This window comes from Petaurus breviceps, unplaced genomic scaffold (genome assembly GCF_028583685.1).
Source record: "Petaurus breviceps papuanus isolate PSGF00001 unplaced genomic scaffold, PetGlider_PUasm1.0 90721, whole genome shotgun sequence".
In the NCBI taxonomy this organism is placed as follows: Eukaryota; Metazoa; Chordata; class Mammalia; order Diprotodontia; family Petauridae; genus Petaurus; species Petaurus breviceps.
The window spans coordinates 2,351,435-2,362,349 of NW_027187322.1; the positions used below are offsets into that span (position 1 = coordinate 2,351,435).

Below are 10,915 nucleotides of genomic sequence, written 5' to 3' on the forward strand. Positions count from 1 at the left end.
TGGGCGCCACAGAACCAGGCTGGGCCCTTCTTACAGGGGTGGGGCTCCAGGACCAGAGGCCCAACCTCGGCTGCCATCACGCCATCTGCAGACCATTCCAGCCATACCGTGTTTCCTTTCCCTTGACCTTCAGCTGGGGTCGCCGGGCCCAGCCCTGCTGCTTCCCCTTCTGCTGGGAGTTGTCATGTTGGCCTGGTGGCTGGGCCATGGCTCTCTGGAGCCATCTTCCTTTCCCCTCAGCGGGGCCAGCCCAGGGAGGAAGCGGCATGGAGGGCCAAGGCCCGCTTCCAACCACTGGACTGGGCTTCTCGTTAACCTGCTGGAGGGGCCAGCCTCCTGGCCCTCGCCCCATGGCCGCTAAGCAGAGGCGGACCTTTGAAGAAGCCAGGAGAGGAGGAAGATGACCTTGGCTGTCCTCACTCTGAGAATGGAATTCTGCATCTTGAGGCTCAGGGTCAGAAGGGACCAGTTCCAGAAAGAACTCTCACTCCAACGTGCCCTACAGTGTTCCAGTCCTGTCCTGGTGGCCGCTGTTGAAACAGTATGATGCCATGGATGAGCCCTGGGTTGGGAGACTGGGATCCTGGGTTCGAAAAAAAAAAAAAAGGAGTTGGATTAGGCGGCCTTCTAGTGAATGTCCCTTTAGCCTTAAACCTATAATGCAGAGAGTGGGGGAGAGCCTACCCTCACCTGCGGGGCAGCCTGTTCCACCATGGGACAGCCTCAGTTTGCCTCTCCAGATCTCCCCCAGATTGATGCTTTTGTGATGGTAAATTGGGTCACCTTTCATCCCGATTCTTACCTAGCCCTTAGTCAGTGAAAGGGCATCATCTCGGACAAACGGAGACCTGGGGAAAAGGCCAAGGTCATCCCCTGTACCCTGGGCCATCCCTGGGTCTGTCCTGACTTGTCTCCAAAGGAGACAGCAAGGCTGGCAGCTGCCCAGCTCTGCCTCTCTTAAACCCAAAGACATCACCCAACAAAGGATCAATGCAAGTCTGCCTTTGAGGCTTCCCTGTCCATGGCGCTGCCCACATGCCAGCCCGCACTGAACAAGCATTTATTGTGTCCTATCCTGCCCCACTCTCCCTCACCCCATTAGGGCTTCTCTTGGCAGAGACACTAGAGCGGTATGTCATTTTTTTTGCCAGCTCATCTTACAGGTGAGGAAACTGAGGCCAACAGGGTTAAGTCACTTGTTCAGGGTCACACAGCGAGTAAGTGTCTGTGACCAGATCTTCCCGATTCTAGGCCCAGCACCGAATACCACCCAGCTGCCTTGGGCTAGTATATAGTAGGTGCTTAACAAATGCTTGTTGATCAATTGATTAAAGAACTCTGGTCACCTCCACATCACAATGAAGAATTAGAGGAGAATGTCAATGAAATAAATGGAAAAAAATGGAGATGGAAATGCTTCAGTTGGAAATCGCTGTGGGAAGGGGATGCTCATTTTTCGGGACAGCTTCCCCCTAAGCAGATCTGCCCATTCTCCTAAAGCATAGAAGTGGTAAGATATGGAGGCTGGCAGCTGATACCGGGAAGGCAGGGGCCCAAGTGAGGCTGAAGCCCAGAGAGGGGCTGGACATAAGCAGGTGGCAAAGGGACTTTCAGTGAGTCAGCTCAGGCCAGACAGAGAGACGGTGGATGAGTCACTGGGAAAGAGGGAGGAAGTAATCAACCCCCGGGGAAGTTGGGGGGGGTTTATCTTGGGGCCCACTGTGACCATCCAGTCACTGAAAGGTCAGTCTGTCCCCCTGCTTCTGCTCAACCCCTCCCCCACACAGACAAGGGCAGAGTTTAATAAGAGAAGCTGGGAATAGGCACACACACACACACACACACACACACACGCACACACGCACACACACACACACACACACACACACCAGCACCACCTGGACCCCAGCTCCTGTCCTCAGCTTTCCTGGCCTCCTGGTGACTCAGCTTCCCAAGCTGGTCCATCCCATCCTTGGGGTGGGTGGAGCAGCTGCTTCTCAATGACCCTGCTAGAGGGTTACAGGGGAAAGGGATGACATTTCTCTTTAGACCCCTGGCTCCTTTAGAATCACAGATTTAGGGGCGACTAGGTGGCACAGTGAATAGAGCACAGGCCCTGGAGTCAGGAGGACCTAAGTTCAAATCCAGACTCAGATACTTAAGACAAAAACTAGCCATGTGACCTTGGGCAAGTCACTTAATCCCAATTGCCCTCCAAAAAAAAAAAGAATCATAGATTTAGAGTCTGACCTCATTTTACAAATAAGGAGACTGAGGCCCAGAGAGACAAAGGGACATGCTAATGAGTGTATGAGGTGGGATTTTAACCTGGGCCTTCCTGACTCTGGAATCCAGCCCTCTAAAACTGCAGCTCACTGCCTTGTACACCTTAATCTTGTCATTTTAGGCAAAGTGGAAGGCTGCCTGCCCTGGTAGAGGTCCAGTCTAGTGGGAACCTGCATTGGAGCCCGAAGATCTGCATCCAAGTCCAAGCTTAGCACCTGTGTGTGACCTCAGGCAAAACTCTTCCTCTTTCTGGGCCTCAGTTTCCCCATCCATAAGAGAGGTTGGGCTCAAAGTCAGAAATGCCTTTGTGGGCCACATAGACAAAGCAGAGGGATTTTACTAGAGTTGGATGAGGATGAGGGCCTTGTTTGCTTACTTTAACTAGATTCTATCAATCAACATTTATTAAGTCCCTACTGTGTGCCAGGCATCCTGCTGGTGCTTGAGATACAAAAGCAAAAACAGAACACTGCCTTCAGGGAGCTTACGGATTGTCAAGGGAGATGATAGGTAGATGGACGGATGGATGGACGATGGATGGACGATGGATGGACGATGGATGGACGAAGTGAGGTGAGAATTGGACAAATGGATATAGAGGAAAGGAGACAGAGAAATACACGTGTGTAAATAGATGATTACATATTTCCATTCATTAAATGCCTGTGCTGGTGCTAAGGACGCAAAGTTAAACATAAAACAGTCTGTCCTCAGGGAGCTTACACTCCACAAGGGGGAGGGAGGTGCTGTACCTGGGATTTCATTGCTGCAGGAAACTCCCAGATGAAGAAACTCCCTTTTCCAATACATGCCAGAGAAGTCTCTGCAAGTTACAAACAGAGAGTTGTCTAGAACAGGGGTGGGGAACGTGCAGCCTTGAGGTCACATGTGGCCCTCTAGGTCCTCAAGTGTAGTCCAAACTTCACAGAACAAATCCCCTTAATAGAAGGTTTGTTCTGGAAAACTTGGACTCAATCAGAAAGCCACACCCGAGGACCTAGAAGGCCAAGGTGGCCTCAAGGCCACAGGTTCCCCACCCCTGGTCCACAGTCTCAAGTTTTGCCCAGAGACACACAGTCAGTGTATGTTAGAAGAAAGCCGTGAGCCTCAGTCTTCCTGCCCCTGCCCTATACCCTGTGCTGCTTCTCTCCAGGAATGCTTGGTTGAGCCTATACAGCCCTGGAGTCTGGTGAGCAGTGCATGCAGTGGGTGTCCCTGTCCAGTGTCTACCCATGCAACTCAGTCACACGAGTTCCCTACATATGTATCCTTCCACATATGTCCGTGGCCCCATGTGTTCCTAATGTGCCCCATTCATGATATCTCTGGGTGCTCATTCTCCACTGAAGCTTTATGTGTTTGGGACTGAATGTGTCCCAGATTTATGAGTGGAAATATTTTATTGCTACTTTTCTTTCTATGTTATTTCATTAAATGCTGTTGCTTTAAATTGTGTCCTCAGGCTGATTAGTAAAGGTAAACACACCAGTGGGGGTTTGTGAGCTAGAGTTTTGAGTGGGTACCTCAAGCCTGGAATATTCTGGTCTGGGAGACCCATATGTCCCGCAGAGAGAGCACCCAGACACTCCATTATAGAGTGAAGCGAGTGGATGCATCCTTGCTGGCTCTAAGCTCGTTCCTAGGAATTAAAGAGGGAGATGACAATGAGGGAGGGAGGTGTGTGGATCACTGTGCAGCCTCCTTTTCCCTCCTTATTTGTCCCTCCCTCTCTTCTGCGGTTTTTGCTGTGGGGTTTTCTCATTGCTTCTCTTTTTTGATTTCTCTCTCCTAAGTTTTTCAGTATCTGTGGCTGGTGCCAGACTCAGGCACCACTTTGAGCCAGAGCCTTGAACCAGGAATCCCAGGATCTGGCACTCAGCTGCTCTAGAAATAGATATTTCCTTAGGATGTGGGGCAGCCCTCCCCAGCTGGTCCAGGAGCCTCCTGGGCCCTGGGGCTGCAACACTGGCAGCTGGCTCTCTCTTGTCCAGGAGGGAGTCTGCCAGGTTTTATGAGCTTGAAAACCCTAAGGTCAGGGGCCTGGAGATTACTCAAAAGGACTACCCCCTCCCCTTTCTCTCCCCCCTCCGCTCTTCACCTCCCCCCCCCCTTCTTTTCCCCTCCACCCCCCCCTCTCTCTCCCCCTCCCCCCTCTCTTCTTTCCTCTCCTCCCCCTCTCTCTTCCCCTCCCCTTCTCCCTTCCCCTCCCCCCTCTCTTCTTTCCTCTCCTTCCCCTCTCTCCCACTCTCTCATCTTTGTCCCTCTTCCCTTTGCTCCATTTCTCCCTCTCCTCCCTCTCTTCCTTTCCCTCTGTCTCCCTCTGTCTCCATATCTTCTTATCTCTGTCTATGTTTCTTGCCCTTAGCCCTCCACAAGCAGCACCCAAGGGAGTGCCTCTCCATTCCTCTCTAGGTTTCCCCGTCTTCCTCCCAGAGCTGGAAGGGGTCTCAGAGCCATCTAGGCCATCTCATACCTGACAACAAATTCCTTCCCTATCTTCTCAGCCAGATGTCACCCAGCCTCTACTGGGGGATCCTCGAGGCAGAGAGGTTGATCTTACTGCTAGTCATTTGCCTGGCCCCAAGCCTAAATGTCAACATCTCCCTGTCAAGTCCCTGGCTCCAGCTGGCCTTGGCCCCAGAGCCTCCTAAAACCTCTGCCAAGGTCTCCCAGGCCCCCCTGTCCTCTGAAGGGTTTTGTGTTTTGAGGAGGGGGTAGAGAGGGGACTAGTTCTCCATGGCCCCAGCCCCCCTTCCTAGAGCATTAGGAAGGCAGCAGCTGAGTGTCCCTGTGACTGTCCATTGATCTCTTCCCCACTGGGCAGCTGGGAGTAAAGGGGACATCTGTGGGTGTTTGACCCTGCCTGACCTCTGAACCCAGTGCACAGGGCTCTATGAGAACCCAGGCTTGCTGCCAAATTCAGGCCGTTTCCCCGGCACCAAGGCCCCTGCTCCCTTGCCCTCCTCCTCCACTCCCTGCAAATGTTCCCATGGTTAGAAGCATTTCCTGTTGGGAGAATAAACCGGGCACATCCAAGGCCCCAGGGTAGGGCTTCCCCTGTGCTGGGAGGGATCTGGCTGACAGGCTGACTGACATTGCTGCTGTCCAGCCCAGGAATCAGAGAATTTCAGAGTTGGACGAGAAGTTAGCCACACCCAAAGAGCATTTCCTGCTGTAAGGACCACAGCCAGAATGCGAGACATCTGGGCCTCACTCGCCCCTCTTCCAAAGTCCTCTTTCTGTTGAGGAACCACAAAACCTGCCAGTCCCACAGGGCGGCCGGTGGGCACCTAGTATGTCTGTGGTCCTGACTCTTCACTCTCCTCCCCACATGCCCACTTTGGTGCCAAGTTCTGCCTATCGGCCACGCTCTCTCATATCCATCCTCTCTTCCCCACTCACAGTCCCCCACCACCTCTCCCCTGGACTATGGCAATCACCTTCCCATCTCGGGTCTCTCCTCTCTCCAATCCATTCATCACACAGCCTCCTGAGGACTGCCCTAAAATGCAGCTCTGACCATGTCAAACACCGGCCCCCCCCCCCCAAAAAAAAAAAGAAACCACCCATTTAGACCCAAAGGCTCTCGCTAGGATGACTACACAGTCCTCAATCGGGTGCTCCAGGGCCTCGCCATCTGGTTCCAGAGCACCACATCTCTGCAGAATTATACATTTTACATTACTCCCCTGAACATTCTCCATTCCAGCCAAACTGCCCTAAACGCTGTTCTCCTGAACTCCATATTCCTTCCCAGGCCTCTGTATCTCTGCCTGGAATGTGCTCCCCACCTCCCTCCCTCCTCACCTCCCCTTAGACTACCCAGCTGCCCAGGAGACCCTGCTCAGCCTCAGGCTAAGGGAGCAAGCAGTCTTCCTCCCCAGATTATTACCTCTCCGGGCTATTCTGCCAAAGACATGTAAGCACCTAGAGGGGAAAGACTGTTAGGTTTGGGCTCCGTATCCCAGGGCCTAACACATAGGAAGCACATCATATGAATGTCAGTTGAATGTCACTGAGCTGAATTGTGGGAAGCCAAGGAAAAGTGGGCTTTCCCTGCACCCCATATTCCAGATGTCAAGCCTCTCAGGATTGCCCCAAAGTCTCTCTTCGTTTAAAGAGGGTCCAAGGCTATTCTCAACACAGCACTCAGAGGAAAATACAACAGGCATCCTTAGCCCCATTTATAGATGAGGAAACTGAGGCTCAAGAGTAGTTTTTCTAGGCCAAACAACCAGTTTGTATCAGAGGTAGGATTCAAACTCATACCTCATCTGATACCACATCAGGTCCTCTCAGCCTCAGGCTCCCCATCTGTAAAATACGGGTGATAATTATACAGCCTACCGGGCTGGGCTGCTGGGAGGAAAGAGCTTGCCAAATTGAATGTGGGTTATTATTATTATATTTTATTATATATTATATATAATACATTATATATATATATTATGACATATATATAATATATCATTATCATTATTACATATTGCAAATTTCTTGGTTTTTATCCATTCATTTAACAAACATGTGTTATGGGCCTGCCGTGTGAACCGTAGAAGGAGAGACGAATCTCCCTGAGCTCACTGTCTCCTAGGGGAAGCCTTCCATAAGCCATCACCAGCTATGATCTCTTGGAGATGAATTTTCCCTTCCAGCAATCAATCAGTCAGTCTACAAGCCTTCTAAGGGGCCTGCTATGTGCTGGGGAGATGCTAAGCACTAAGGCCACAAAGTTAGAAAACAAAACAAAATAACCCCACCTCCAAGGAGCTTCTCTTCCAACTGGGGAGACGACATGCACAGATATCGATATATACAAAATAAATCAGAAATACAGGTTATGGGGGAAGGCCTCAGAAAAAGGCTCGAAAACAGGGGATTTTGAGGACTGAAATGAGAAAGAGCAGCGTTGAAGACAGCCTGGCAAAGGGCAGAGATGGAAGATGGAGAGGCTTGTGTGCAGAGTGGCAGGAAGGCCGGTCCAACTGACAGAGAGAGAGAAGGGGGAGTATCAGGGTTAGGCCCTGGTTGTGAAGGCAGGTAGATGCCAAGCAGAAGGCCTTAGGGGTAACAGGGAGTCAGGGAAGTTTACTGAGCAGTGGAGTGAATGCAGTCCAAGCCCATTCACACCCTCTCCTCTCCTTCAAGTTCCTCCTTAGCTTTTCTAGGACCTTCCACCCAATATTCTGGACCCTCCATATCGATGGGCATCATCCCCAGCTGCTGCCCCACAAGGATGATGGCCAGTGGCCCAGAGGGCTTTCCATGATCTAGCCCTCATTCTCACCCAGCGCTAGACCAGCTTGTTTTCCACCTCACCTCCCTCTGGTGACTCTTTGCCCCATTTCTCTTCCATAATTCTTGCTTGATGATGTCCCACACTTAGAGCCTGATCTCTAAGGGTCTCTCCATTGCCCTTTGGGCAACATACAACTTCCATTCTTCCCGGAACACCGCATTCCATGGCTGGTGGCCATGTGCCATTATCCACCGAGTACACTTGTAACAAGTTGGGCCCTTGTTTCAAGAGGAAGCCTGGGGTGGTTAAGGCGACTGAAGCAGCTCCCCAAAGGCCATCCAGCCTGCCCTCTGGCTCCTGTTCTCCCTTAAGACAGGCTTGTTGACTGTCCTCCTCAGCCCCGCTCATTGGCCATTGGCCACTGGTCACATCTGTCTGAGATTTCTCCACTGACACAGTTAAAACAATAGGCATTCTTCATCTGCTCTCTCCCGTGTGGATGGTTCTAAGGAACCCTACCCCCTTCTGAAGCATATATTTCGGGGCCTTCTCTGCTGGAGCCCTCCCAGTCCCACCACCTTGTAGACATCTCATAGGCAGTGAATTATTTACATGTTTATTGCCCCATTAGAGTACAAGCTCCTTGGTGGCAAGGACTGGTTCCTGCAGCTTTTTTATCCCCAGAGTTTATCACAGCTCCTGGCAGAAAGTACTGCTAGAATCTCTTAGTCAGGCCCTGTGCTCTCATGCTGTTTCGAGGTGACCAGTCTTGACAGTTTACCTGGGGGCACTGAGATGCTCAGACTCACCTCAGGGTCATATCGCCACACTGGCCTGGTGTCCGGGGTAGGCCCCAAACCCCAGATCTTCCTGGGACTGTGATTGGTGCAACAGAAAGCCAGAGAAAACATCCAGCTCATTCCCTAAGGAGGGAAGGTGGCTCAGCTCTTCTAGCCCTGTCCAGAAAAGCCCTCCCACCTAGAGCTCCTGGACAAAGTGGGAAATTTCATTCAAGCTTTCACTCAAACTACAAACATGTATCAATCACCTATTCAGTGCTAAACCCAGTGTTAGGGGCCAGGGATCAATGCAAAATACCATGACCCTACCCACTCCTGCCCTCAAGGAGCTCACAGTCCACCAGGGAACAAATTTTATACAAATAAGTCAAATCAAAATATGTAGGAAGTAAATACAAAGTAACATAGGGGCAAGAGCAACTGGGCCACTGGGTGGGACAGCAGAGTCCAAGCCTGGATTCAGGAAGACCTGAGTTCAAATCCAGCCTCAGGACACTTCTAGTTGTGTGACCCTGGGCAAGTCACTGAATTCTGTTTGCTTGTTTCTTCATCTGTAAAATGAATTGGAGAAGGAAATAGCAAGCCATTCCAGTATCTTTGCCAAGAAAACCCCAGTGGCATCACAGAGAGTAAGACCCAACTGAAGAAGAATGAACGAGAACACACAGGAATGGAGGTGGGTGGGTCCTGCAACTGGGGAAATCAGGAGGAGCCTCCTGGAGGAGGAGGTGAGAGAGAACATTTCCCAGAGGAAGGAGACAAAGCAGCAAACGAGCTCAGAGAACAGAAAGCGGGCAGATGTAGCTGGGAGGGGAAGCAATGCCCAAGTCAGCCTCCAGTGATGGACTGGAAGGCTTCCCACACTGGGCAGAGTGGGAGCAGGAGAGCCTCTGTCTCGTCAGCTGTGTGGAGGGTGGGCTGGAAAGAAGGAAGAGGAAGGAGAGGAGACTGAAGATCTCAAGCCCAGTGAGATGGTGACGGCCTGGACTGGGGTCCGAGGGAAAAGAAGCAGACAGATGGAGGAGGAACCATACATGGAGAGACCAGAAGACACAGTGACTGATGAGACGTGGGCCCGTGACCAAAACTGGGAAATTCTGAGAGGGGCAGGGTTGGGGCGAGAAGAGCCTGGCAGGTTTTGGGCCAGTGGCGAAGACTGCTCCCCACGTCTAAGAAGTCATTGGCGATGCAGTCTGTAGGCCCTGGGTTGGGTGGGACGTGTCCCCTTCGAGCTGTTCTCATCCTGTTTGTCCACAAGGAAACCCAGGAGGCTGAGCACATCCCACTATTTGGCGTTGGAAGCTGCTGACAAGCGTGGCCAGCCTTTGTTGGGGATCGGAGTCTACTCTCCTGACCTTGTATAAGGGGAAGGAAGAGATAGAGTCAGGGCTGGAGGTTGTCAGGGGGCTGGGGAAAGGAAGTAAGAAACAGCCCAAGGAAGAAGAAATCATCCCAAGTTCTGGGGGTTATTTCAGGACACAGTGGTCCCTGGATGGCAAAGTGGGCCTGGACAGGGCTTTGTGGGGAACTCAGGAATTCCTGCCCTATCTCCTCTGCTCCTCTCAGGCCCTGGGAGGAGTGGTAAGCCCCACTGGACCCTTCCAAGGTCTCTGCTGGCCCCATCCATGGCCCCCCACTGCCCTACTCCCTGGTTAACTTCCCCTCCCCCATACCTGGTAGTCCTTGGGATTCCTGGGGTAAATGACGCCCCAGCTAAATGGCAGGGTCCCAGAGAGGCCAAGGAAAGGGTCTTGAATAAAGCTTCTGGACAAGGTCCAGTCCCCCTTCTAGAAGGTGTAGCCTCCTTCTCTAGGGCTTCCACTCAGACCCAGGCCTAGGCTCACAAATTGGCATCATTCTCATGGATTTTTTAAGGCCTTACTGTGTGCCAGACCACATGCTAAGTGCTGGGGATACAAATAAAGGCCCAAGCATGACCCCTGGCCCCTTCTCAGTCTGATGAGATGGGGACCCTGGGGATGGGAAGAAATCAAAATCCAGCATGGCAAGTGAGCCGGGGTCCTAGGGATGGGGCCACAGGTGCTTGGGGTCTGGCTCCATGGGACTGCTTCTCAGATTTAGCACTGAAGAAGAACAGAGAGCCCACCTGGAACATTTCTGTCACTGTAGCCATCAGGAAATTGAGGCCCAAAGAGGGCAGGCATGTCCAGGTCCTGCCCAGAGTCTCGTGATGGTTCAGTGGCAGGTCCACTCTCTAATCTCTGACTCCCAGTACAGGGACTCCTTCCTCCCATTTCCCTGAACTATAGTGCATAGAAGCCCCTAGGGAAAGAGCCATCTTCAAAAGGAAAGGGAGCTGGTACCAGCTTTGACCTAGCCTGGCACCTCTGCCTGGCTCTGGGCCAGACTCTGCAGGTGACAGGAAGCTGGCCTTCTACTCCTTCCATGTCCTGACCCAGCTCAAGTCCTGATGATAACGGATGTGCTATGTGGAGGGAGCGAGAGGCACTGAGAGGAAGGAAGAGGCAAGGCCAGACCCCAGCCTCTTGTGGCAGATAGATGGGTGAGACAGGGCCAGCCTGGGGAGAGAGAGAGGAGAGAGCAGAGAGACAGAGACAGAGAGAGAGAG

At 52.0% G+C, this 10,915-nt stretch overlaps 1 protein-coding gene and 1 long non-coding RNA gene across 2 annotated transcripts in view; both read right to left on the reverse strand.

Moving 5' to 3' along the window:
- Nucleotides 1–10,915, reverse strand: part of FAU (FAU ubiquitin like and ribosomal protein S30 fusion) — a 380,300-nt gene that overhangs the window by 183,446 nt on the left and 185,939 nt on the right. The window lies entirely within an intron of this gene.
- The window catches only part of LOC138144819 (uncharacterized), a 17,417-nt gene continuing 6,592 nt past the window's right edge, over nt 91–10,915 (reverse strand). Inside the window, exon 2 of the long non-coding RNA XR_011164030.1 lies at nt 91–583. This is a non-coding gene — a long non-coding RNA (uncharacterized lncRNA). The remainder of the gene's footprint in view (nt 584–10,915) is intronic.